This window comes from Mesocricetus auratus, unplaced genomic scaffold (genome assembly GCF_017639785.1).
Source record: "Mesocricetus auratus isolate SY011 unplaced genomic scaffold, BCM_Maur_2.0 Super-Scaffold_100013, whole genome shotgun sequence".
In the NCBI taxonomy this organism is placed as follows: Eukaryota; Metazoa; Chordata; class Mammalia; order Rodentia; family Cricetidae; genus Mesocricetus; species Mesocricetus auratus.
Genome location: NW_024429196.1, coordinates 70,760,522 through 70,786,853, shown reverse-complemented (window position 1 = coordinate 70,786,853; position 26,332 = coordinate 70,760,522). Strand labels below are relative to the sequence as shown.

Below are 26,332 nucleotides of genomic sequence, written 5' to 3'. Positions count from 1 at the left end.
TGGACATGGTTGAGGTGAAGACTGGGCGGTAGCCCTCTCTGCAGAGGGCGTGTGTATTAGTTACTTTTCTGTTGCTGTGATAAAAGACCACGACCAAAGACAACCTAAGGAAGAAAGTTTATTTAGCATATTTTCCCAGAGGGATAAGAATCCATGATGGTGGAGCAGAAACATGGCAGCTAGCTGCAGCCGTGGAGGCAGGAGCGGGAAGCTGCAGGCTTCACATGTCCACCCTCAAGCAAGAAGCTGAGAGAGCAGACTGGAAGTAGATGAGGCTTTTCAGTGTAAAGGTTTCTTCCCCAACAGTGATGTTCCTCTCACAAAGCTGTATCGGCTAAACTTCTTCAGTCATCCCCGCACCACCTCCTGCTGTCCAAGTGCTCACATGCCCAAGACTGTGAGTGACATTTCTCATTCAAACCACTACAGCATGGCTGCCTAACACTGTCGCATGTGTTGAGCACCTGGTTTCCAGTAGTTTGCACTGTTCTGGGAAGTTGTGGAGCCCATGGGAGGTCGGGTTTATCTGGAGAAACTGTACCACTAGAGGATGGAGACCTGCCTATTTAGAGTCACCAGAACCTAACAACCCAGGTGCCCAAGCAAAAAGACACTCCCATTCCCATGAGCTCTGTGTCTCTTAAGAGCCTGTGGGAAGGCAAATAAAGCCTTCCTCCCTCTGGGTGCTTCTTGCCAGAGGTTTTACCACAGCCATAAAGAAAGTAACCATTACAGTGGTTGTGGGACATAAAGTGAGAAAAAGCACAGTGGGTTGTGCCAAGCCATGATTGGTCCATTTCTTGGGGTGACCTCAGAATGAGTCATTGTGAAGAATGCTAGGCACCAGTCCACATCAGGCACCACGTGGGCCTTGTCCTCATCCTGCAGAGACACTGATGTTTGGCTGCAGAACAGTTGGACTGTAGCATTGGCTCTGATGGACTTGGACATCTCCAAACTGCTGGCCCTTGACAGAGGGTTTGTTTCCCAGTTTGTTGATTTTGCCTTCTGGTTTTAGTTTTGATAGTTTTATTATTGGTTCTTGTTTTAAGGTTAATTTGTGCCTATTTGTTTTCTTTCTTCATTATTGTCTATTGATTTTTCTTATTTTAAAACATCTTTTAGTAAATATTACCCATAAGGAATTTCATTATAACATTTCCCCGTATGCCTATGCTGCCCTGTGATGACACCTCCTGCCTTGCCTCACTTCCCTCACTCACATCTGTGTGACTGATACTCCCCATTTTACTAGAGCCCACTCCCTGTGACCCATAGAAGACAAAAACAGAAATATTACACATTGATGGAGATGGCTTGTTTCATGTTCAACTTTTTCTAGATCCATCTACTTTCCTGGAAATGGCAACCGTTCATCCCTCATTGTGACTGAGTAAGGGACTCCACCCTAAGTCTGTTTATATGCTGTGCTGCTGGTCAATTTGTGTGTGTGTACTTATTCTTGTATTCCTGGGAGAAGCCATTTGGTAGTGAGGGGGGGATAGTGAGCTGTTGAATTGGATATGAAGTATCAAGTGCTCTCATTAATGAAATTCACATCTTTGCTCATCAATGAAATTAGCTTATGTTTTTTTGTCCTTATTTGGTTTTGGGAGCAGGGTAATACTAACTTTGTGTCTATCTCTCTTGGTTAATTTGGGTAAGGGTTTGCCAATTTTGTTTATCCTTGCAAATAACCACTTTTTTGAGTTTCCTATCTCTGTATTGTCCTTTGAGTATCCATTTCATTGATTCCATCTCTGCTGTTTGCTATGTTTTTTTCATTTACTTCATTGGAGTTTGAATTATTCTAATTTTCCTGTGACCTTGAGGTACATCATTAGGTTGTTTGGGGTAGCTCAGATTTAATGATGTAGAATTCATAGCTATAAACTTTTAACTTAGTTTATATTTGTTCTTAAATCGTGTGGTGCTACTGTTTCCTGCAATAAAGTGGTTGAGATGGAGGCAAGCCTCATGGCCAGCCCCATGAAGAGGGCATCCTTCAAAATGATTATACAATCTACTGTCCCTTGGCTGTAGAACATTCTGGGAGGTGAGGCTGGTGTGCCACATTCCCACACAAGTAACTGTTTAGGTCCTTGAGGAAAGCAAAACTGCTTGGGTGACATCACCTCTGAGGTAGACACATTAAATCACTGGAACATCATGAAATTCTTTCACATGGTTGATACACCATTAACCACTCATAGGATAATGGAGAAGAACCGGAGAGGTGCCTTAGGGCTGTATACAGGAGGCACTGCAAATTTTCCAACAGGTCATGTCAGTGGCTCACTTCCGCCACCAAAGACACATATCCCCAGGAATATCAAATTAGAAAACATCCTACTGGCTGTTGTAGGAAATGCAAAGATTTGCGACTTTGGCATGGGAACTAAACTCACAAGGGGTCAGATGTTGGGAAAGGTCTGTGGCTCCCTGCTCTATCTGGCCCAAGATAACTTGGAAAGAAAACTATGCTCACAGAAGCACTTTCCACACTTAGAAACAACTCTAACCAGCATGCACCAGCTCACCACCACTGCACTATATCATCTTCCCTGTCACTTGTCCAAAGTCAACCAAATTATTATCCCAAGATTACTCATGGTCCCTCCCACTTTGGTACTTGATAGTATGTCATCCCATGGAACACCCATAGCTGTGTCCCATTCAAGAATACGTGCCCCTTGTCTCTAAAACAATTCCCATCACCATGGAGACCATCTGTATGATTGGATATATTGCCTATAGGAAATCATGTCATCTGGAAAACACAGGTTACAAAATGAGGTCACAGCAACATTCAATATATTGAAGCATCAGTTGAGCTGTGGGGATAGCCCTTTTAAATATCAGGGCTACCCCTCTCCTTGAAGAAGAGAGTGAGTGAACCTGCCTTTCCAACCTTTGTATCACCTGGGACAAAGCACCTTTAGGAAGATGAGGAAGGAAGGAGGAAGGGCTGCAAAAGGCACACCATGCCTGACGCCCAGTACTACCTTGAGAAGATGCCCTGCCCAGATACCTCAGGCATGGAAGGTGATGCTGTGATCCTTGACACGAATGGCAGTATTCTGAGAAACATTCTGAGGGAGGTTGATGAGGCTGACTGATACTTTGCCTGATGAGCAGCCCCTACCAGAGTCAGTTCCAGGATGCAGCAATCACAGGGTTAAATGAAAAGAACACGGGCTTGTGCCCTGCAGAACCATCAACAGGGCCAGCCATGTCCAGTGACAGGTTGCATCTACTGGCTCTGGCTCCAAGTGCCTAGGGCAGGAAGGGGGTGAGGAATGGAATTACTTGAGTACTGAACACACTTCACTGCTACCTGCCCATCCATAGGTGAGCCATGAATACTTGCAGTAAGAACCTACACAGAGAGGAGAGGAGAGTGGAGCTCAGTAGTTTAGGGCACCAAAATGTACTTCTACATTGCATTTTAATACAATGTGATTTTTTAATGTCCCTTGCAAATGTCAGATTGGATCCACTGGTGTAGAAAACTTCAGATGTCTCTGTTTAAAAGGAACAAGCTCACAGTCTCCCTCTCATGTAGAACTTTGGATGTAGAACCAGTGTAGTTAGCAGAGCATGATGACTAGAGTATGAGAGAAAGGGAAGATGTGTAGCCAAGGGGACAAAGGTTCAGAAAGGGAGGGATCAGGTGGCACTGCAGGGTAGCTCAGTGCTAAGTCAATGTCACTAACAGGCCTTTTCATGTGTCTTCTTTGAAGTGGTGATGGAGAAAGGCCTGGTGTGGGTGGACCCCCACAGCAGGGAGCAGGCCAGACTCCAGGGTGCCGCGTGCCCACACACCTGGGGCACAGGCTCCCACAGCCGTCCTCCAGCCCCTGGGTCTTTGTGCCAGCTCCCTGCTTGCTCAGCCGCAGCAGCAGCACTGCTTGCTACACAGATAGGCGGTGTCATGTGACATCTAGCTGATGAGAGTCTACCTCCTGCAAAACACTACTCCTGGAACAAGACTGACTGACACAGGTCTGGGCTTCTCACCAGCTTAGCCCCTTCATCCCCTCAGTCTTCTCTCTCACTAACTCCTTTGGGACAGAAGTAGAGAATATGTGGAGGTCCAGTCAGAGGGGCGACGTGGAAGGAGGGAGATGAAGGAGTAGACAAGGAGGGGGAGTTGAAGGGAATTGGAGGAGTAGAGCCTGTCCAGAGGAAACTCCTGCCACAGAGGTGAGGAGAAAGGGATGAGTGTTGAACTGAGGCAGAATGTGGAAAAAGGAGCAAACCTCTCCCGAAGAGTGGAGTTGGAGGGTGCAGGCCATGGCCCACCATGAGAAGAGGCCCTGACTGGAGAGTCCTGGCATGTGCAAGTATGATGCTGGCTTGGAAATCTGCTCCTGTCTTAGGTTGCCAAGGCAGGGTATGACGGGAGAGAAGGGAAGCCCCATCCATCAGTGGAGATCCATTATCTTCCTGTGTGCTCTGGCATTGGGCTGATCTGTCAACATCTCTTTGTCTTCACAGCCTCCTCTGCAGGCCTTCCATTATGTTTGTCCCTTCCCGCCCCAGGGTACCACAAACACGATTCCTCCACATTGATGCTACTCCCCTTTGAGATTGCCTTAGTTCACTGTGCCAAGGTAGGTAGGCCTTTTCAGGCCTAGGACTGAGCACAGTCTCCACAGGCACGCAACCATGGCACTACTTCGTACCCAGTGCCAACCTTAGGGGTCAGGGTTAGGAAGAAACCTTGGTTGCCATGGAGCCCCAGATGGCGGCCAGCAGTGCAGTGTGGCCCCCTGCTGATGTGTATCTTCAGAGTTCTCCTGGGCAGCTTCCTGGTAGGGAGTAGACAAAGAGGGGCTCATCTGAGGGGATCATGCTCTTGAAGGTAATTTTGAGTCCACTGAGTGTCTGCTTGTAGTAAAAGATGAGTTTCTGAAACCTGGTCTTGGCATAGCACTAGTCCAAGTGTGTAAAAGGGAATGGTGGTTTCTGCAGGCCTTCCCCATCTGGAGGGAAAGGTGCCATCAGCCTTTGAGGTTTGGTGAGAGAAGAACCATTTGATCTGTCAGCAGGTTTTCCACTCTGGCCCTCTGGTCCAGACTTTTGCTTTTTGTTTTGTTTTGATATCAGGATATTTTGACGGGTATGACCAAATCATGTTCCCAGCAATGTGGCATATTATGCTGCCTCATCACTGCCCAGCCATTGTGTGGCATCATACTTTACAACCCTGACAATGTAGTGAGTCCCACTTGACCCCACAAGGGAAACAGGGCCAGAGGCATGGAGCATCCTGCTTAGGGGATCAGAGCAAGTTTAGGTGTGGGTGTTCACAGGGACAGGTCTTTGCTTCTGCTTCAGATTAGGGAGGTGGATTGTGTTGCCTTCTTGGGAATGAGTTAAGAAATTCAATCACCAGGTGGTCATGAGAGAGAGAGAGAGAGAAAGAGAGAGAGAGAGAGAGAGAGGAGAGAGAGGAGACATAGAGAGGGAGGGAGGGAGGAAGGAGAGAGAGAGAGAGAGAGGAGAAAAGGATGGGGAGCGGGATAAAGTCTGTCTGTGTCTGTTTGTTGTCTGTGGTTTCTGAGGTACTCCAGGAAGGTTGGGTTGCCTTTTATAGCATGTCCATGTCCATGCTTCCCTATATTTAAGGTGGCCAGGAGCCATTTACTGCAGCAGAATGTGGACTTTGAGTTTGTGACCATCAGACCTTCACACTTGGTCTCCTTCTCCCTTGTCTTGTAGGGAGATTGGCGCAGCTCTGAACACACTTTTTGTGATGGCTGATTGGTGGCCACCTTGTGGTCATAGTAAGTGAAGACAGCCAGGTCTCTAGTAATGAAGCCCAGCCCACAGCAACAAGTATCCCATTGGAGGGGGCATTGTCAGGGCAGACACAGGTATGCACGTGACACTAACTTCCCTGAACATTGTCCACTCATGGCTTTGGCTTTCTTCTAGAGACCAGAGATTTGGGTGAGGAAGGGGTCCTTGAACTCAGCACCTTAACCAATTGCTTGTTTGTACTTCCTATGCCCAGTGGTAGGGTCAATGCATTTCCCAGCCACCTCTGGGTATCAGGGTGTTCAGATCACAGTTCTACTGCAGCCCACAGACTTCTCCAGATGGTCTCTACTAGATACTACAAGCCCACCCTGAAGATGGAGGCCCTGCTTGGTGTCCCTACCCAGGGTAAGTCACAAAGGAAGGAGACAGGCTTTGTACCTGCCTCTCTGTAGTCTCTGTCATCAATGACAATGAACTTTCTCTTCTTTGTAGAGACCACATCCTCAGTCCAGGGGAACATGGGACTTTGTGTCAGGCTCTCCACTTGTCTGGAATGTTCTTTCTCTCTCATACATGCTTGGCCACATCTTATGCTTGTAGACAGGGCCACCTCGATATAGCAGCCTGAATTTCTGAGGCCCTTTGTCAGCAATGATGCAGTGTGTCATTGGAACTTCACATGTGTGGGTCCTGGGGTTCGGTAAGACATCCAGGCCTTCAGGGTCCTACAGGACAGTAACCTGCTGTGGGTGGTGACAACACCAGTTCCTGATTAAACCTCACCCTCTTTCTCCAAATATGTTGCACCCTGGAGAACATGGGACTTTGTGTCAGGCTATCCATTTGCCTGGAATACTCCCCCCCACCATTTTTTTTATAGCTACTTGGCCAAAACTGGCTACCTGTAGCCAGAGCTGCCCCCACCTAGCAGCCTGCACTCTGGCCCTGTTAGCATGATAGGACAGATGGTCAGCATGGTCCTCTTACTGAGGGACTTGACATTTGGGTTCCTGGGACTTACAAGCCAGAGACATGCTGTGGATGCTGACAAAACTACAACACCAGTTCCTAATGGGGCCTGTACCTTCTTCCACTGTATCTTCCCCAGTCTTGGGAGAGTATTTCCTGAAAGCATCACTGTGGGGGCTGAATGTTGTGGATGCTCCCCTTGGACTCTGCCTGCATTATCCCAGACTGGAAACACCCTCCATGTCTCTCATCCTATGCAGATGCCCCAGAAAACCTCCCTGGAAAAGCTGAGACTTGTCCCTTCATGAGCAGCGCCAGATGATGTCAGAAGCCTCTAGAATTTGATTTTCTTTCTTGTGGTGCCGCTCTCCTGGAGATGCCAAATCGGGCTCTCAAAACCCAAATAGTGAGTTTAATGTCATCGTTGCCTAAGATGTTAGTTTGTGCTAGATAATGGGACCGAATCTCAGAAAAAGGACATGAACAAAACACAACTCCCCATGAGACCGAACACACAAAACCACCAGTGACCAAGATGTAGGTGACACTGAAACTTTAACCACTGTGGCAGCCAGGCAGCCATGCCTTGCCATAGCCCTTTAGGCAAGTGGCTCAAACAGGTGAGAAATTCACTCTCAGTGATTTCCAGCCCTTTCATCTTTCAGAAATAAAATTTCCTATGTGTGATAATTTATTTCAACCTTTAGTAGTCTTGATTTCTTGATTTTGTTCAGGGTCATTCTAGTGAAAGGTTCCTTTCTCTTCTCGTTAGATGTGTCTGCCAAGTGTGTCCGTTAGGGAATATCCTCATCCAGAATTCATAATTACCTTCAGAGCCTCCAGGAAGGAGTCAACATGTCTTTGACCCTGATTTGGATGGGCAGAAGGATGATGGAATTGAGTTCAAAATACACAAAGGGCAAGGTTCTGCGGTCTCTGGTTAAAGGGATAGGCAAGGTTCAGTCGTTATGGAGAAGGCTGTACCCATTTCTGTTGAATCAATACACCATGGCAGCAAGAGGAAATGACCCATCTGCAGATAATACATGCAGATGGGCCATGCTCTTCCTCAGGATTGGAAAGTGGCCTCACAGTGGGTAGATGGCCTTCTGAAATGAGCTCCAGTTCCAGGTATACCAGAAACCAGTGATATTCTAGTCAGCCCACAGTCCATGCAAGTCCAGACACAAGAAATTTGTCATCATAATACTATATTTTTTTCTGGTGGTTTTATAAGTGCCTTTAGGAAATATGTTTTCTTATTTGTACACCTCAGAAATTACCAAGTATTTTAAAGTTAAAATAGAAAACTAGCACATATTTTCTTGCACTGCTGTGTTTTTGTTTCATATGAAACTATTCTGATCTTTACACATTAACTATGAAACACTAAAATGGATAATGAAAGCTTCATGGATAACTTGTGAGCCCATGTATATGTGTGTGTTAGAGTGTGGACACAAGCTTATATTTGAGTGACTGTGGGAACATGAGTGTGCTTGTGACTAGGGTCTGTCCTTCCCAGCAGCATTCCTAAAGGGCTGTGTGTGTACCACTCACACTAGCCTTGGCCACCCCACACCAACCGTCAAAATGATTCCCAATAGACATGGCCACAGGCCCATCTGGTTCAGGTCATCCCTCGTCTGCGATTCCTTCTTCCCAGGTGACTCTTTGGTTGTATCAAGTTGACAAAGTGTCAACAGGCAGCAAAGGTCACCTGCAACTCCCAAAGCTCAGAAAGACAGGATAGAGCCTTCTTGATGCCTCTGAAGGGACCAGTCCTAGTAAGAATAAGAAGGTCAGGCTCCCCACGCCCAGCTGAAGCTCTAGTATTCTGATGACAGTCCTGGGCAGGTTTCTTTTTGTTTTGTGTGTGTGTGTTTGTGTGTGTTGTTCATCCTGGGTCATCTGCTGGTGGTAGGAAGCACAAAGGCCCAAATCACACTCAGACCGGTGACCAGGGCACTTAGACATGGCCTTCTAGAGAATTCCACACTTGACAGCCAGCCTATGACAGTGCCAAGAGACTAACAATCATGGTGTACCTTCTGTAAATTAAGAAACTAGAATTTGGGGGTGGTGCTTGGGAGATGCCTTAGTTGGTAAAGTGCTTGCTGGAAATTCGTGAAGACCCAAAGTTCTGGTCCTGGCACCCACATACAAAGTCAGGTGCACTAGCACCCAGTGATCAGTCCTCCCCTGGAAAGAAACAGAAAGGAGTCTAGCTGAACTGATGAGCTCCAGGATTGGTGGGATACATTTCTTGAAAACCAAGGTGGAAGGCCACAGAAGTGTGGTATTTGAGGTTGGCCTCTGGCCTTCATGAGCAGCTCAACTGAGCATAAAAGTACGTGTCATGTGTGTGTGCGGGCACGCGCGCGCGCACACACACACACACACACACAGTTGGGGGAGACAGAGAGACTAGGAACTGGTCAAGGGTGACTCTGTGGGTACAGTGCCCCAGATTTTGCCACCCAACTCAACCTGGAGTCCATGTTCTCAGAGTGATGCATACAGGCTGCGTCTGGTTGGACTCCAAATCCTATTTTCCCTAAAATTGATAACCTAGGTTTAAGTGTATTGATGTGTTGAAAAGTTTGACATCCCGGTGGTACCTGAATCTTTTGCTAACAAAGACCCCAGCAGACTCCCTTGATCTTTGGTAAACCTCGCAGGGAGTTTGCTAATGTAGCTAGGGCTGGTTGTGGGGATTCCATGTAAATGCCAAAGTGACAGCTGTCTAGGGTAAGCCACAGTAGTATAGCTTCAAGAACATGCAAGATACTCCTTCAACCGCAGTCCTCCAAGTTGCTGGTGTCACATATGTGCATGACTGTGAGCCAATACTAATGAGTAACAATTCTTGCTACATTAGTGATGTTGATCGTGGAGAAAACAAATATCCTCACTTTGACTTTCTATTTTTAATATATTACGCGAAAATGACCTTAAAACTGATGTCCCTGCATCATCCTACTAATAGCACTCTCTTTTATAATTGTCATGTGTCAGTTGAACCTGAAGGATTTGCTCAGGCAGAGGGCATGGCTAGTGAGCAGCTTTAGTTTGTGCGCAGTCAGGTCAGGGCTGAGCACGCTTCCAACACTGTTGAAATGTCAACCTCAATGTAAGAGTGCTAGGAGGCGAGGCCTCTTGACAAGGCCTTGGCATCCGTGTTGTCATGAGAAGACACTGCACTGAGAACACTGCACTGAGAAAAGAGTTTGAAGAACTTAGTTCAGTCCTATGCAAGATCACAACAATACCAGGTAGAAAGAAAAAGCAGCTCCCTTTCCACCCAATATATCTTGGTAGCTTGATCTTGACTCAACCAAGAAATGTTTTTATAAATGATCCAAAACAAGGCATTTTGTTGGACAGCATGGTGGCATAGCATCATTTCCTGTGAACAAAAAATACCTGTCTGTAGTAATCTGGACTGACAAGATTTTCAGGATAATTTATCCATCAACCACTGTCTTTTGAGTGGGTTACTTACTGATGAGAGATCTGATAAGGGTCTTAGGGTGTAGTTGTGACACTGATGTTCCTCGCATGCCCTGGGTGTATTGGAAACAGAGCCTCAGGGTCAGTGAGGGGCTACTTTAAAACTCATCACTCTGTTTAAAGCAAGAGGAACAGAATACCCTAAGTGCAGAGATGAGATCTGTAAAGGCCAAGTCTTGGTTTAGAATTTTATGGCCTTCAGTCGTAAGGCCACCGAAGCATACTACATCCATTTCCAAACTAAAAAATGCCAGAGTCAATAATTCAGGAGACTGCCGTTATCATTGTTACCATTGCTTATTATTTTTAAGAAGAAAGTCATGGATTGAATGTGAAATGTCTTGTACTGTCACATGTTTGAAACCTTGGTCCCTTAGGCAGCACAGGTTTTGAGAAGTTAGGGAACCCTTGGATGTGTGTCATGGCTGGAAGTAACGGAAGTTAGAAGACCTGGTGAAACCTGTTTCCTCACACGCTGTTGCCAGTGCCAGCTGCTGAGCCCACCTCATGCTGAGCCAGGCCCTCTGAAAACATGACACAAAATCACCTCTGCCTCTATCAAGGTGCTTCATGTAGTGGATCTGGAAGGAGCCAGGAGGAATGAACTTGGAAGCAATAATGGGTTTTGGCTACCTCTAATTGGTCCATGGCTCCCATGACCTCACAAGGAGCCATTGTGAAAATGATAGCTGCCCACCCATGTAAGGCACCGCCTGGGCTTGGGCATTGGCAATGAAGCTCTTGGTTGGCTGAGGACATTTGGACTCAGACTTGCCTTGAGAGCTGTGGTTTCTATTGTCCGTCTTTGGGACTGACGTCAGTGATCCACACTGACCTCAACATAGTGAGTTTGCTTCCTGGGGGCTTGGTTTTGTTTTCTGGATATTGTATAGCTTTTGGTTTGAGGTTTGCATTGTGCTTCTGCTTCAATTTTTTTCATGACCACCCATATTTCTATGTTTAATTATCCAGTTTTCTTTGACATTCTTTACTTTGGTTTATTTCTTCTAAAACTTTTGTCAACATATATTAAGTATGAAAATGGGTATTATGGTGAATAGGGTTTCATTATGGTGTGCATCACCTACTCCATGCTGCTTCCCCCAGTCTTTCTGTTAACTCAAAAATTAATCACAAGCTAAGTCTTCCCTTCCCACCACATCACAAAATATAGTCTAGGACATCTTGAGGGACAGCACATTTCCTTACAGCATCAGTGTCAGGGAGGGCCACAATCCTTCTGATGCCCATAAATATGAGTTTACGAAATGGACTTCAGTGTCATAAGGGTAAAGATGATGAGGTTTGCAGTAGTCGGAGTCAGAGAATTTTAGGGTACAAATGAAAAGGCTATTGAGGCAGTCAGTAAGATCACTAACTAGGCAATACCTATGTCTCCAGTCCAGGGAAGCACCAAACTAAGTCTGTCTTCATTGTTACCACTGCTTTTATTATAATCAAAGTCAAAGCATCCTCTATCATCTCTAGGGCTTGAATGTGAAAGGGCTCACACCATCTGTTGTTAAACTCCCTTCCCTAAGAAATGTCCGCATCATCTCTACCCCTCATCCTGATGTCCCAACAATAAACCAAGGCAGAATCCCATCAAAGTTCACTCTGGACAACCAATGAATTTATTGAGCTTTCTTACAGAGCCTATGTCGGGGATGCCTTATCGGGGTGTGGGCACTACTCCCCACAGCCAGTCCACACCTGGAAAGCCAAAGCCTTACCCAGTACTAATCAAGGCTTTCCCCACAGTTGCCAAGATGGTGTCCCGGCTCTCCTCTTCCCAGTTCTTATATCTGTTAGCTTCTCTCCCATGCATCTTGTTAGGTGGTAGGGAGCAGATGGATACTTGAGGAACATCTGTTGAGGTACGGCCTCAACCAGCCCCCACTGGGAAGATCTTTTGCGTGCAGACTCAGATGAACTCCTTAAGATAGTGTTTGCCTGTCTGTCACCCATGGTATGGTCCACCCCATCCTCTGGCTCTTACACTCTTTCCGCCCCCTCTTCCGCGATGGTCCCTGAGCCTGGGAGGGGGTGGCACAGATGTGTGACGATGTTTCTCCCACTCCTCAGAGAGAACACGTCCTCATGACTTTCTGTTCATCTGTCCATCTCCAGAATGTCACAGTTGGTGAGTCTTGTGAGCAGTTTCTTCTACTATAAGACACAAGTGAGAGAAACAACAAAAACCAGGAAATGGAAAACAATCCCAACAGACACAAACTATAAATACTTATGTAGGGAAGCACTTGGGCTGGTATGTTGTTAAGCTCATCAATAGCAGTTGCGTTTCCACTGGAGCCTGTGGCTTCCCTTACCACAGTTTTTTCTCTATTTCCCCCTGTAAAGCAAGCCTTAATTCCAATCACAAGTTGCTTCTATCCATCACCTGGCACTTACATCATGATACATGCAGAATCCACAATGGGTGGGACTTTGGGTCTTAATTCTCCTCAGCATTCTTAGCAACTTCAGGCACTACAGGAGCTAGCTCACTGGAATGGAACACTTGAGTTCCAGTCCTAGATTTGTTTCTCCAAGTCTGGAATCCATATCATGCAACCTCTTCAACAGTAGGGTCTTATTACTCAGTTCTGGAATTAAACCAACTGTGGCAATAGTCTTCATTGCTTTTGGAGCCTCTGGGGCCTCTTTGACCAACAATTCCTAGGGAGGTAACTCATTCCTAGCACTGCGATTCCCAACTAACCATCTTCTAGGTAATTCCCAATTAACCATCTTTTAGGCAATTTCCAACTAACCACCTTCTCATTTACCAGCTTCTAGGATCATCAATTTTCACCTTTGGATACTTACAGGCTCAGGCGATTTCAGACATTCCCTAAACATGTTGGCTGTATCATTTGTGCCTTACCCAACCATAAAGCTCTCAAGAATTCCACAGAAGCCTGGCTTTTACATTCTTTGTGAAGTTCCCATTCTGGCTTCATCAGGAGTGCTTGGATGTCAAATGTCTCTTAAATGAGTCTCCAAATCTGTAAGACCCTCAAGGGTTAGAGTTATGCTACACACATGTAACAAAGCCTTTATATAGAGGATGGACAGGACAATGAATGATACAAAGTCCAGAGCTACCATCTCATGCTGAACAGTGGGACTGTGAGACAGAAATCTTGAAGTACTTTGAAAGTTCATTGTCATCTGTTCAAAGCAAGTGTCAGGCAACTGCAGAAGGTCACAACTGAGGAGATACTGGAGTAAATCACAAGCAAGGTGTAACAGCATGAGACCTGTCCATGAGTGTCAGCTGTTTTCTCCACGTGCTGGGTATAGCAGCATGGACAGACAGCGCTAACTGTTAGCTTTCCACAGCCCTCAGCCCTTCTCAGAGCCATTCCACTTCCATACCCTGGAGGGCTTCCACGGAGCCTCCCCGCACCCCCAACCCCTGAGAAGCTTGATGGGACTGGTTCCTGCCGTTCATCCCTGCTCAGGGTAAGGGTGACTGAGGTCCCTCCCTCTCCTGCTGCTGGGACTGGTTCCCTGTGTTAGAGAATCAGGGTTGGAGCTGCAGCTGTGACCTCTATCTACCACACCTGTTTGCTGGTCCCAAGCCCTAGCACAGCCTTTGCGAGACAAAGGTCCCCTGCTTAGTCTGGATGTGTAGCTGTCCACCCCTTGTCCAGACTCGATCATCTGCACCTGTACTGTTTTATCATGGAGACCTTTGTAAACTGTCTTTGGGGTGTTAAAGTCTTCTAGGAGCTAATCAGCACAGAATTTGACTTTTTGCCAAATTTTTCCCTCGAACTCAAGTGCATCACAAATTTTGCCACTTTTGTCTTCAAGTAACACAGACAGCCACCCTCCCCCTCCGCATTGCCTGTCTCTCATCTCTAGGCTGATCTTGTATTTTACGGACACTCTTTACATGTTCATCTATGTCACTTGGCTCCCCCAAACCTTCCTACTTCATAAAGATCCTGCTCCACCAAAGGGTCGGCAAGTCATTCAAAACTGGCCCCATGGCAGGCCCATTCCTTGATAAACCCAGTTCCTCCTCAAGTCTCTCATGAGCACCATCCATCAGGCCCTGTGACCTGGGAACAGTACATCACTTCCTTAGTTCCCTCTTCTGTGGTCCTCCAGGGCCTGACACCCATGACCTCCACTGCTGTGACCACACAGCTGTAATGGCTCCTACAAGCCAGTCCGTCTGGCTTCCCTTGATCTGCCGCAGGCTGTGCAGCCCATCTCAAAGGTGGTTATGTTGCCCAGCTTCACTGCTTCCACACTGATGCCCGTCTGTCCTCGTACTCCATAGCCTCGAAAGCCAGACTGTAAAAGATGAAGCTTCCCCTGCTTCCAGCAATTCCAGTGGTGAATACTCTTTGATTGGCTCTCTTACTCCTGACTCTTGGTATGACCCCAGTCTGCCTGGTGGGTCATGGATTTCTCCTTTCTCCCTTGGTAGCTTTTCTCACTTCTATGTCACCCTCTTCCTCATTGTTACCCAAGTCTTCCCATGAGTTCCAGGTTTTAGGGTCCCCAAAGTGGCTCTGTATTACTTGTCAAATCTGGGTCCTCTTCCCCTTTCCACCCCTAGCTATAAAAAGATGGCAGTCTAATACCTTCATTTATCTGGCTGTTTTACCCAATTTTCCTACTAAGTCAGAGGCCAATGAGGAAGCCACCATCAGCCTCACTCCCTTTTCTTACTGCAGTCCCCCACCTGCAGCCTCTTTCCCTCCAGGCCGCCACCCCAACCTTCTTCTTAGCCATAGCAGAGACAGGGCTGCCTCTGAGGCTGCTTGCCAACACCTCCACCTCTGGTACACTGTCCCAGGCCTTGCGATGTCTGCTGCACGTCTTCAGGCATTCTCAAAGCATTTCTGTACTTTCAGCATGGATCTTACCCACCAAGCAGGAACGCCACTCTGTACTGCCTGAAAGAAGACTGCAATCCTGAGATTCCCACCAGCATGTCCTACCCAGGTGGCCTTATATTAGCTATATCTTCATTCCTCTCTGCACTGTCCATGCCCCTGTTACTACTCCCATAAGCCCTTTAGAGACAAACCACCATATCAAAATTTTCTCTGCAAACACCTGCCCCTCACGAAACTTTGAGTCCTATGTTTGTTTCATTCTCCCTATTGGGAATAACAGTACTCTTCCAAACTCATCTTCAATGCTATAAGCTAGTGACTCTGCACAGTGTCACCAAAATTCCTTCTCTGGGGAAGATATAAAATGAATGTCTACCCCTGCTGTCTGTTTCCATGACAAGCCTCTGCATCATTCCACAGTGAATTAATAAGTTTGCTTAAGAGCCTAAGTGAGGGCGGCGGGGGGGGGGGCTTCAACCATACTCCCCAGTATGATGATCTGCAATGGTCACAGGTGAACCAGGTGAACTCCCCAAGATGGTGGTTGCTTCATTTGGGGCACAGTCACTCAGGATCCCATCTCATGTGTTTGGATGCTCAGTGTCTAGCAGGTGTGCTGTCTTGGAAGGTAGTGAAACCCATTGGTGGAAGAATCTACCAGGAGGACCTGGTTCATTAAATGGGTGGAGGAGGCCTTGCCAAAGCCATGAAACCAGCTACCATTTTCCCATGCCACCAGTTCCTCCCGGGACAATGCCTCCCCTAACCCTGAAAATGTAAGCCATATTAGCTCCTTCCTCCCTTAAATTCCTCCTTGTCGGGGATGTGGTCACAGCCAGAAGAAAAGTAACTAATGTAGTCCTTGGGTACAGATAAACCGCTTTAGGTTATTCCCAGCTGTTACTGGAACATTCACTAGAGTGATGATATACATGTATTGGTATAAGGCATTGGCTCAGACAGGATTTTTGTCCTCATACTGCAGAAAAGCTATTGGATGGATAGCAGCTGGACTCCAGAATTGGTTATGACAGACTTGGACTGTTCCAATCTCTTGTACCTAGACATGGGGATTTCCTCTTTGTTGGTTGGGGTTTGAGTGGGTTTTTGTTTTTCATAATGCACCCACTTGTTTTTGCTTTAGATTTTCATATGGGCTTGTGTGTTCATTTGTCTTAATTGTTCCTTTAAAAATAATTTGTCATGTTTAACTTTGGTTTCATTTTTTATTTTAAGTCTCAACCGCAAACTAAAGGATTCCCTGTGACACTTCCATACATGCATATAGTGAACTTGGATCTTTTTCCTCTGTTCTGTTACATTGCAGCAGCCCCTTTGCATGTGCCAAAATGTCCCCCCTACCTTTTATTAAGGTTCCACCTACCTACCCATAGCACTAGTTAGACTAACCGTATCTCTGGAGCTGACATGTTGTAGCCAAAAAAAATTCCAATGTTCATGTATATTCCAGAAGATGACAAAAAGCCATTCTTTGTGGCCGAGCACGGACCGCTTCCCATCGATCTGTGTATGCTTGTTACTGAGCACGTTGTGTATGGGATTATCCTAGGATTCTATACTGAACCCACCATGAACACGAAGCACTCTGTGTGACCAACCAAGGATCTCCAAACAGATAGTGTTAGGTTGTTGTTAGGAGAGACAGCACTACTATTTCCATCTTGTCCCTTGTCTCAATATCTTTAAGGGTTCTGTAAGATTCTGAGTTTGTCATCACACTGATTCAGGGAGTAGCATCAGGAAGACAGCAGGCATTGCATGTTTGATAACATCTTAGGTCAGCATTGGTGTGGATGACGTGAGTTTAGCAGTCTAACCATTTCAAATGTCCCCAAGGGATCCACTAGACATCACCTTTTTTGGCTGTCGTTTTACTTTATGTCTTCTCTCTCTGGGTGACTCAGGTCAAGGGTTTGTCGGGTTTGTCAGTTTTGTTCATCCTTTCAAATCCCCAGCTCTGTTTCTTTGGTCTCCTTGTTTCTTCCTCTTAGTGTCCACTTATTTCTAGCTCTGGTCTTTCTTATGCTTTGTCTAGTGCTTGGGGGTTTGGTTTTTTTCTCTGACCCCAAAAATGTATCATTAGAATGCTTGACACATCTATGACTTTCATGATACAGGAATTGATAGCCATCAGCCGTACACTTGCTCTTGAGACTTGCTTTTTCTTTAACTTCTAGTATCATGTGGTGGTACCATTTCCACATCCCTGAAGGGTCTCAGGGACAACTCCTCAGATAAGGACATCCTCAGAGACAGCTATACAAGTTCTTAACAACACTGGCATCTGCCTCACTTCAGAAGTGAAGCTCATTTGCCACATCCCCACCAACACCAGAGGAGACACCAAGGTCTTGAGTGAGGTTGTCAACAAGCTCTCAGACATCACCTCTGAGGTGGCTCATGGAAGTACAACATCCTATTGTCTTGAAACTATTTTGGTTAGTTAGAACACCAGCAAAATCTTGTTGTACACAGGATTTGTGGCTGGGGGAGATTTAGTCAACCTCATAGCAGCTTTTGGCTTTATGAAGAAGGAGGCGCACCCCCATTTTCCAGCAGGTGGTGCCCACAGTTGAGTACCTTCATAAAAGAGACATTAGCTACTGGCACATAAAAGCCAAGAGCATCCTCATGGATGTGGCTGGAAATATCAAACTGTGTGACTTTGGAATGGCCATTAAAGTTACCAGTGGCCAGATGTTGGAGGAAATCGGTGGCACATATTTATTTAGCACACGAGGTTTTGGAGGACAGTGACTACCACGGACTCTCTAATTACAGGTAGTGTCTCAGCACTGATTCACCATATGAATACACAGTATCAGATGACCGTCATCTCCACAAAGCATCTGCTCCACCAAACTCCACACACTTGGAAAACCTTATCTCCTACTCCATTGCTGTAGATCCCACATGAAGGATGACCATCAACCAGAATGTGGGGCACCCATGGCTATGTCTCTGTGCTGAAGTCTTGCCACTAGCCTTCAGAGAAACAGTTTCCACAATTCCAGTGACCATGATTGCGGAAGCCATCTGTAGCATGGACTGTATGAAGCTCAAGAAATCATGTGAACTCCAGGAGGAGAAGTCTTAATGATGTCATGGCAACAAACAACATATTAAATTATTGATTAAGCAGTGGGTGCATCTTTAAATGAGCAGGGAAGCTTGTGAAGCCCAGTTCAAACATGAGCCCTTCAGGTGGTCCTACCTGTTTTGCCCACTTTCATCTCATATGAGAAGAACCAACTGCAGGAGGTGGATGAAAAGGGAAGGAGCAAGAGCTGCTCAGGGTTACACGATCTACAGTGGCTCCTAGATATCAACTGTTCTTGCAATTAAGCTCCACAGAGTGACACTGTGCGGGCTGACAGCATAACACCCACTTCCAGTAGACTGAGAGTTACATGACAGTCAGTATTTCACCCCTGGATATCCTGTGCTACCTTGAGGACACAGATTATGATTCTAATTCAGCCCCACAGAATGACAATGCTGTGGAGGCCTAGAGCAAAGCATCAGTTTCCAGGAGATTGACAATGACATAACATTGAATAATTCATTCATTGACATGCTGTGCTACCTGGAAGATATGACATGCCCTTGTAACCCTGTCCCACGGAGTGATACTGTGGGTGCCAAAGCATCAATAGCACTTTGGAGGAGATTGAAATTGACCTGAGGTCCAGTCAAACATCACCTGATGATATATCCTCCATAGACCCTCCCCAGAATTGGAAAAAGGCAAGTAAAAGTAGCAGATGAGGGCTTGTGAACCAAGGAACCATCACCAGGGTCTGTCATCAGCAAGGATCAGACCCAAGTGGCACCCACAGCCTCCAGCCCACCAGATGAAGATGCTGAAAGGGTGTAAAAGGAGGCAGATTATTCACGTTCACAGTTTATGTTGTTGCCTTCCTGCCCGAAAGAAAAGCATCACAGTCCCCAAGTAAGGGACCGCAAGGAAAGAAAAACATGGTCCCAAGGGAGACACAGCATAGGCATGACCACCAGCACTTGCTTCATCGTTACTTTTAAAGACTCTGCCACTGACTGGCCACACCCATTTATAGGCCATGAACCTTAAGATATCTTTCACCTTAAAAGCTTTCCTCCACATCCCCCTCATGGGAATTCAGGAAATGCTGAACCAGAAGTAGATAGCAGAGGATGTAACTAGAGGATGGGGAGGCAGGGGAGGGGGGAGGTAAAGGAGAGCAAAGGTTCACAGGGATATCAGGTGGAGAGCTGGGGTGCAGCAAGGTAGCTCAGTGCTAAGTTCCATCTGTCGAAGTCCCTAAGAGTCTTCATGTGTTTCCCCTCAAGGGGTGAAGTATGGGCCCAGCTCCACTGTCATTGAACCACAGGGCTACATTCAGCCTTGTGTGGACTAAGAACCATAGGAGGGAGCCAGGCCAGAACTCCAAGAGTTTGTGTACCCAAACACCTAGCTCCAATAGGACACCAGTGGGAATCAGGGTACTAGCTTCCCCTCCCCTCCTGTTGCTGCTGGGTCACTGTGCCCTCAGCACTAATGGCTAGAGAGGGAGGGATGTGATCCACATAGCTTCCATGTTAGGAAGCTACACCCCTAGCTTCTCCAGTACACTTAGGATGGAACACCCACAGTGAGAGAACTGAGTGCCCCACAGGCTCCAGGGTCTTCACCAGCTTGTCCCCACCCCCCACGCTAACACCATCATTGAGCATTTGGACAGAAATAAGAAACTGCCTGAGCACAGGAGAAGTAGGAAGGGCAGGTAGAGGAGGAGAGGGGAAGTGGGACATGGGGAGGAGCGAGTGGAAAGGAAGGAAGAGGAGAGGAAGAAAGGGCATGGAGCACAGTGAAGGAGGAGGACAGTCTGTCCAGCGGAAATCCCAGTCACAGAATTGAGGAGAAACAGTGAGCTTCTTGGGATGAGGCAGGCGCCATGGTCAAACAAGGGGAGGAGCAAACTCCCCCTGGAGAGCAGAGTTAAAAGGGTATAGGGCATGGCTAGCCAGAAGAGGGTCAGGCTCTGGGGAGTCACAGCATGGGCCAACACACAAGGAGGATGCTCCCTTGGAAGCTATAGCAGCAGGGTGTGCCAGGCTGGGAAAAGGGATCTCTGTCCTCCCACAGAGCCTTCTCATCCTCCCCCTCCTCCTGCCTGACCCCCCATTGTGCTGACCTGCCATCTGCCTTGGACTCCTCCCTCTCAGTCTGGCACACTGGTGTGGCAAGATGTTTAGGCTGTCACCAGCCAACCACTGTACCACATCATAGTCCAGAACCATGACCACCAGGTGAACTCCATACAGCCACACCTGGGAAGCAGGACCAGAGACACCAAGCAGCTTGCTTGTGGGGCCAAAGCAGGTTTGGGCCAGCAAGTGACCAGGGATTCCAGTCCCTTGGTCTGTAAAATCAGCAGCTAGGGATGGGATTTTCATTTACTGTTGCCATGTGAGGAATTCCTGGTAGGGAGAAACCAACAAGGGAATCATGGGATATTGTTGTACAGAGAAGATTGAGTCTTCAAAATGCACAGAGGTGCTCATCAAGAGGCTGGGTGACTTTTCTGTGGCATGGACACATCCACGCTGCTCAAGAGACATTGCAAGTTTCTTTGGTCCCCCTACCCAGGAAGGAGAAGAGACGTGGATAGCAGGCTGACAAAGCTAATTTCTTTATCCCAGTTTGCCTATGTTGGTCAACTTGATTAGATATGGGAAACTAAAACCCAAGGAGCTAGGCACACCTATGAAGGATTTTCTTGATCAGATTATTTGAGGTGGAAAGACCCGCTCTAAATCTGGATCATCTGAAGTCTGAAGTCCCACCCTAAATCTGGATCATTTGAAGAAGACCCATCCTAAATCTGGACCACACCCTCTGGTGGCTGCCCACATAAAAGGACATGGGAGAAGGAAGCTTTCACCTTTTGCCTGCTTGCCCTCACTCTGTCAAGTTCATCTGTCCTGCTGTGGAGGTAACCCTGTACTGGCATTAGAACCTACTTCTTTGGGATTCCCACTTAGACTGATGACCAACTGAGATATCTAGCCTCATGTACAGAACAATTACCAGATTAAGAAGACAGCCACTGTTAGACTAGCTGGACCACAATCCGTAAGTCTAATAAATTTCCACATCTATGTATATAACAATATTTATATAATTCCATTCTATCAGTTCTGTTCCTCTAGAGAGCCCTGACTAACACACCTGCTTCAATTTTTCCACATCTTCCCAGAGGAGAAGTCAGCAGAGTCACTAGGAGATACTGTATAATATGCTCTTGACACACATCCCATAGATGTATACCTCACAAGAAGACACTCAAGAGAACCTTTTAAGAGATGCTTAAGTAGTTGCTCTAGGACACAAACCATCTTGTCAGGGAAACTTGTAACTTTATAGACAGACCTTTGGTCCAAAACACCATGTACTTTGGCTCCTAAGATGGATCTTGGAGCTCAGAGATCAAGCCCCAAACCCCCAGGAGCCATCTTTTCTTTCCTTGGTTCTGTATCTCCATGTGTTTGGTGTGTGAGCTCCTCTCTGGGAGGGTACTAGAGGGCAGAGGGCCTGGGACCAGGCATGTTGGTGGGCCCTGTTGCAGTCTACCCTGGACAGGTCAAAGGGAAAGGAGACAGGCACTGTGCCACCTCAAGAGCCTCTCAACTCTGACCAAAATGAAGGTGGTATTCTCTGTAGAGGCTGAAGGCCTTAGACCTGAGGAATGTGGAACTTGATGCCTGTTACCCATTTGTCTAGAACACTCTTGCTCTTTCCTCATTCAGATGAATGGTCTCTCCCTCATTCATCCTGAAGGGCTTTCTCTGCCACAAAGGAGCCAAAACAAGGTTAAGCCATGCATATGAAATCAGTTGCTGATCAAATGTACAGAACACCATTGTTCACTCCTAGAAGGTTAGAAGACACTGTAATCAAACACCAGTGGCTATCTGATGCTTGCAGAAGGTAAGGAGAGCATGGGCATCATCAGGAAGGCAACGTCTGCTTTAAACACAGAGATTAAGGAGGTTTGATTCAGGGAGCTTCAACGTATTCAGAGATGGGTAGGTCCATTTTGATAACACTCAGTTTGCAGTCGTGGAGCTCATGCTGAAGACATTGAAGTAATGGACAGAATGCCCAAAGGCATCCTTAGTTTACAGTATAATTTTGAAGTTTAAATTAGTGGAAGGGAGTCTGATGTGTTGGTACAAGTTTTTAATCTCAGCACTCTGGAACAAAATTAGGCAGATGTCTAGTTAAGGTCAGCCTGCTCTATCAAAACCAGTTTCAGGCCAGACAGCAAGGACTAAACAGTGAGACCCTGTAATAAAAATGTGTAAGAGATACTTTAAAATGAGTACCAACCCAGGATTCCGTCCCAGAAGGTGCCAGACTTCCTTTGTGGCTGACAGCCACCATTCACTAGGGCTCATAATACACAAGGCTTATAGAAAGCAGTTTGAGCATGGGAAGCCACTTCTACTAGACTTCACATTCAAAAACTGCTGGTAAGGCCAGGCAGTGGTGGCACACGCCTTTAATCCCAGCACTCAGGAGGCAGAGGCAGGAGGATCTCTGTGAGTTCGAGGCCGGGCTGGACTGACAGCCTCCAAAACAATACAGAGAAACCCTGTCTCCTGAAACAAAAAAAAAAAACTGCTGGTGAGCTGTGTCCAGTTACTGGAAATAGGAGCAAAATGCAGTTATGATAAGCATTTAATGAAAACAAATGCAAAGTATCACTTGTGTCCCTTGTGGCTTCATGTCTGGTCTTCCTATTCCTCTGCAGGGATACCAATGTAGCCCTGAAAACTTCTGTGATGCCTTCTGTTTGCACTTGACCCTCAACTCTGTTCTGAGGACATTTGCTCCTACTTGTTCATGGTTCCTTCTTCAGGCCTGTTCACAAACACAAAGTTCACTGAACCCTATGATGATGGGCTCTATGATGGGCCAATTGGCACTACTGCAGAGTGATGGCATAGGCTTGTTAATGCTTCATTCTATGCACAGACCCTCCATGCTTATAGAGCCCAGGTGATGTCTAAATGGCACTAACAATGCACTAGATTCCACAATTCTTTCCTGTTGGCATTGTAGTTCATGGTCCTTGTACAAGTCAGGAGGCTAGCTTCTTGATGAACTGACAAACAGGAACTAACATAGGACATAAAAATAGTATCTGTGCCTGCTCATGACCCTGAAATAGGATCAAGAGATGGCTACAATGGCTGGCTGTTGGTCAAGACATAAACAAGGGGGTGGTGGCTCTCTCTCTCTCTCTCCCAAGATCAGAATGCAAAGATGGTGGTGGTGCATGAAGCCGGGCCTGTGAAGACTAGATGCCTTTGGTTGATGATCTGCAGCAGCTCATCCCTCTTCATGGACATCCTGACCAGGGGAGTACGTGAAGCATGATGCCACCCTTGCTCTAGTATTCTGTTCAGCTTTGGGGATGCTTACACCCTCATGCACACTCTTGCATCTTCTTATCTGTCTTCCTAGACTGACTGCATGGTAAAACAGGCTTTCAGGAGCGTCACGCTCATTCCTGGGTATGCCCGTGCTGAGGGAGGCACAGGGCAGGGATGGCAGGGACAGGAGACCTGGGAGCCCATCCTGCCAGGCCCGCTTGTTTTGTACATGGTGTACTCTAGTTTCCCTGCTCGCTCTCATTAGCTTCTGGGTGCGTGGTCTTCTAGGATGTCCCATCTGAGCTCTTCTGTTTCAGGAGCACAAGACCCAATCTGCTGCTGGGTGGAGAGAGGGGGAACTGGAGCCGTCTCTGTAACACTTGTGCTCTGTCTCACAGGCTCAAGCTCCTACCTGGATCCTGGTGTTTGGGGCTTTTGGAGATGGGTCAGGATCTCCCCTCATTTGCTGCTGCCCTGCACTTGGATGCTGGGTTGAAAGCCCTTTGAAGGGCCTGGCACTCTCCATGGCAGGAACAGTCTGAAAAGGAAGATGGAATTCCATTTCCTACCTTTCAGGGTGTGATGTCTGACTCAAGGGAAAGCTAGACTCTGAGAAGCAGGAGAATCTCATCAGGATGAGTTTTCTAGACTTGATTTGGGGAGTGGTGATGGAGGGACAGACAAGTTAAGGAAAAGGTATCTATAATGGAGAATGAAAATGCAGCTTGGACATCCTTCTCCAGAGTCTAACCTCCTAAGTTCTGCCAGACCTTCTCCCTCTTCACCCTGTCAGAGCTGCCTATAGGCTACAACCAGTGCCCAGGCCTAGTATGGCTATCATTGTCTGCACCACAACAAACCTTTAAGATTCCTCCAACATTGGCTCTGCTTTTCATGACCTCCAAGCCAGTCTCACCACACATGAAAACTCTCCCACTCAGCCAGATATACCCCATGCCCTAGAACTCACGGCCTGCACACCACCCCAGTCCCCTATGCCCACCCGACTTTATTTCACCTACACTAATTGCAACCTCTGGGCCAAACCTGCTTGCACATCCATTCATCTGCCCCAACTTACTCTCCCATATTGGACCCAGAACTAACAGAAGAAGTCCACATGCCCAGACACCAGAAACATACAATCAGTATGAAAGACCAAGTGTCTCCCCTCTGAAACCTACCAGTCCCATGGAAATATTTGCCAATGAGAATTACCTAAATGAAACCAGAATAGGGAATTTAAAATAACAGTCATAAATATTGAAAAATTCAAGGACTTTAAAGAAGACACAAACTGCTCAATGGATTTAAGGATAAGGACAGGAGAATAAATGCTTGAGTTATGCCCAAGGAAGCGAGTGTAAGGCTGAGAGAAATGACAAAAAGAATCCAGAACTTGAAAATGGAATTCAGTAAAGCCATACAAACATTGAAGAGGACTCAAGATGAAATAAAACATGGAATTTAAAAACCCAATAACCAAATTGGAAAATGCAAAGAAAAGCTTTTCAAATAGAATGAATCAAACACAAGATAGGTAGAATTTATAGGATAAATAATCAGGAATATAAAAAATTAAACACACAGAGGAAAGGAAAATAAAAGTAACAGGAAAGTAAGAAAATGTAGGATGCCATAGAAAGTCAAAACCTCATAGATGAGGGAGAAAAATCCCAAGTCAATGGCATCGGCTGGATCTTCAACCTGATGGTAGAATAAAACTTCCCCAAATAAAGGAAAATAATGCTTATATAGATACAAGATGGATACAAAGCACCAAATAGAGAAGATGAGAAAATAAAACCATGATTGCACTAAGTATGCTGGAAAAAAGTGTTTTGAAAGCTACAAGAAAAAGAATTTGCTGCATACAAAGGAAAACTCAAAATGACAGCTGATTTCTCAGTGGAAACTTTGAAAGTCAGAAAAACATGGAGCAATGCATTCCAAGTCCTAAAAGATCATAATGGCCAACATAAACTAATATACCTAGCAAAACTAGCTACCATAGTTGAAAGAGAAAGAAAAACGTTCCACAATATTAACATCCTACAAAAATCCAACAAATCAAACTTAAAATGTAGGAACCAATTCTTTAAACCGAAGAGAGGAATGACTATAGTCAAGAAACTTTGGAAATAAGAAGCCATAATTACTAAAAGACAAAGAACCACTGAAAACACAACACCAAAAACCAATAGCACAATGGCCAGTCAACATACACATTTCAATAATTAATGTTGAATATTAATGGTCTCAAGTCTTTGGTCAAAAGACACAGACTGACAGAATTGATAAAGAAATAAAGTCTATCTATCAGTTGTCTATAAGAAACACATCTTTGCTTTAAAGATAGGCAGTATCGCCGGGCAGTGGTGGCGCACGCCTTTAATCCCAGCACTCAGGAGCAGAGAGGCAGGCTCTCTCGATCTCTGTGAGTTCGAGGCTGGGCTGGACCAACAGCCTCCAAAACAATACAGAGAAACCCTGTCTCGTAAAAGAAAAAAACAAAACAAAAACAAAAACAAAAAAGAAAAAAAAAAGATAGGCAGTATCTTAAAGTAAAAGGGTAGGGTAGACATAATTACTCCAATCAACTGAGACCAGGAAGAAAACAGGCATCTCTATCCTATTTGACAAAATAGACCTCAAAGTAATCAGAAGAGATAAAGAGGGAAACTTCATTCTAACAAGGGAACAGTTAACCAGGAAGGCATTATTGTAATAAAAATATATGTCCCCAAACACTGGTGTACCCCATTTCAGCACTACTG

The 26,332-nt window shown here is 46.1% G+C and overlaps 2 long non-coding RNA genes across 2 annotated transcripts in view; one reads left to right on the top strand and one right to left on the bottom strand.

Moving 5' to 3' along the window:
- The first annotated feature begins 847 nt into the window (after positions 1–847).
- LOC121143655 lies at positions 848–24,426 on the top strand. Its single transcript, XR_005880946.1, has 6 exons — positions 848–978; positions 5,728–5,882; positions 6,023–6,174; positions 6,999–7,144; positions 23,432–23,544; positions 23,954–24,426. It is a non-coding gene; the product is annotated as an uncharacterized LOC121143655 (long non-coding RNA).
- The window catches only part of LOC121143656, a 41,577-nt gene continuing 27,107 nt past the window's right edge, over positions 11,863–26,332 (bottom strand). Inside the window, exon 3 of the long non-coding RNA XR_005880947.1 lies at positions 11,863–12,420. This is a non-coding gene — a long non-coding RNA (uncharacterized LOC121143656). The remainder of the gene's footprint in view (positions 12,421–26,332) is intronic.